The sequence below is a fragment of the Lygodium microphyllum genome, chromosome 5 (genome assembly GCF_053477565.2).
Source record: "Lygodium microphyllum isolate KBCC chromosome 5, Lygodium_microphyllum_v1.1.10, whole genome shotgun sequence".
NCBI lineage: Eukaryota > Viridiplantae > Streptophyta > Polypodiopsida > Schizaeales > Lygodiaceae > Lygodium > Lygodium microphyllum.
In genome coordinates this window covers 10,703,065-10,705,109 of record NC_141139.1, presented here as the reverse complement: position 1 = coordinate 10,705,109, position 2,045 = coordinate 10,703,065, and the positions used below count along the sequence as shown (strand labels likewise).

The 2,045-nt window shown below is 42.8% G+C and overlaps 1 pseudogene; it reads right to left on the bottom strand.

Annotated features, from left to right (window-relative positions):
• Positions 1 to 219: 219 nt before the first annotated feature.
• LOC148035506 (alpha-soluble NSF attachment protein pseudogene) lies at positions 220 to 657 on the bottom strand (annotated as a pseudogene).
• Positions 658 to 2,045: the final 1,388 nt, after the last annotated feature.

The window sequence follows — 2,045 nt, the reverse complement described above, 5'->3', positions numbered from 1 at the left end:
ATAGCAGAAAGAGAAAGCACATCTTCAATTGTGAGACCAAACTTTGTAGTCAAAGGCACTGAATTTGTCTTGAAACTCCACCTTGGACATAAAATTTAAAGCCTGCTTGGACTTCTCCCTGTGGTTGTCCTTGTTTCCCGAGTACTTTGTAAGAGATTGGCAGTTAAAAATCCTTTCACAAACACTTTGTTCAATGGAATCACAGCAACCCCCAGAGGATCATTTGCTGTAAAGGTGTCTCTTGTAATGCTTTGCAGCCATTGATAATCTTCCATTCTCAATAAACAACTGAGCTGCCAGATTGAAGAAGTTTGCTGCCTCCTTGGGGTTTGTCTTCTTGAAACAATTTGCAGCTTCAACATATGCAGAGCCAGCATCGTGCTTGCTTTCAAGCCCTTGCATTTTCACAAACTTGTGCCTCGAACAGAATAATGATCGTTTTAGTCTGAATTGAAGTCCAGACTTTAAATGACAATTTGCAAGTTTGATATACACGTCTGCAGCTTTATCCTAGCATTTTGCGAGTTTGTAACAATTGCCTGCTTTTTCGTAGAGCTCTGCGGCACCGTCATACTTGTTCCCTAAAAGACTCCAGCCTTTCAGCTTCTTCTCTGCCTTCTTCTCGAAATCGTTCCCTCTCACTTCATGATCGGACATGGACATTCGTAGCTTTGGATAGCGAGATTATGGGATTGCTCAGACAAAGGATAGAGAGGGCAATTCTTTCTTACTTTGTGCCTTGGTGCGCCAGGGATGGTGGCCCGTCGATTTCCTCTCGTGCCTCTCTCTTGCCCAAAAACTTTAGCACTCTGTCTCCGCATTCCCCCAGCTTTCTCAAGCTTTTTCCGTCGTTTTCTCCCCCTTCCTCTTCGATTGCAGAGCGCACTTTTTACCTCCCAGATTAGCGTCGTTTTCTCCCCTTTTTCCGCCTTCTGATTCCTCATCCAAAAATGTCGTATACCAGATCTATCAATCCCAAAAAAAAATTCCCCAAGCTCCAAGTTCAGTGTATCCTGAAATGTATGCATTCCATGAGATTACATCATGAACTGGCAGCATGTCAAAGACACGGTGTGCTTCAGCAAGTAAGCCACTTCTGCCATACATGTCTACCAGTTTGTTTCCAACATAAAGCTCACTCTCCAATCCTTTTTGAGCTACTTCTGAATGTATCTTCTGACCTATGTCCAGTGGTCCTACACTACCACATGCTTTCACGCAGAGAACATAAGTTACAGCATCTGCAGACACACCCCCTTGTTGCATAAGCTTGAAACATGTGAGCACTTCCTCACCAAAACCATGTTCGGAGTAGCCTGTAATGAGGGCAATCCAAGAGACTGCATCATAAATGGGTAAGTTGTTGAAAACATGACGCGCTTCCGCAAGGGAGCCAAATTTCCCATACATATCCACAAGAGAGTTGCCCACCAGGGGCTACAAGCGCCACATTTACCATAGATACTAATAAGTGTGCTATTAACAAAAGCATCTGAAGTGAAGCCCTTCATGTGAGCATCTATACTCATACGTAGAGAATAAATGTAATGACAACAACTAAGTATGCACAAAGTATCGAATCGCACACACAACTATCGGGTGGTTTTCACACCTCGAATGTGCAGCAATACGAGAGCGTGGAGGTTGGTGGCCAAAGGAAAGCATGAGAGGGATTGAGAGAGTGTGAGAGTTAGCAATCATCATATAGAACTTGAAGTCTTTTAATATGCAATATAATGGCCATTACATTGCCTTTCTAATCAAGGTAGACTTCCTATGGTTTGACTTGATAAGAGAGGAGGGTGATTAGCTTACCGTATGGCCCAACTTGATAAGAGAAAGGTCATTGTGTGGTCCAAATTGGTAAGAAATAGAGTTGTAGTAGTAAAGACATCCTAAGTTTAGAGGGGTTGTAGAAAAAATGTCCAACTTCAGGGGATAGGCATAATCTTTTTGAGACCTTGGGGCTCATCACTCTTAAACCTTAGTCTTCTGATTTGTGCTTCCTCTATTGCTTGGTCTGTATGCTACTTTGAACTCTACAA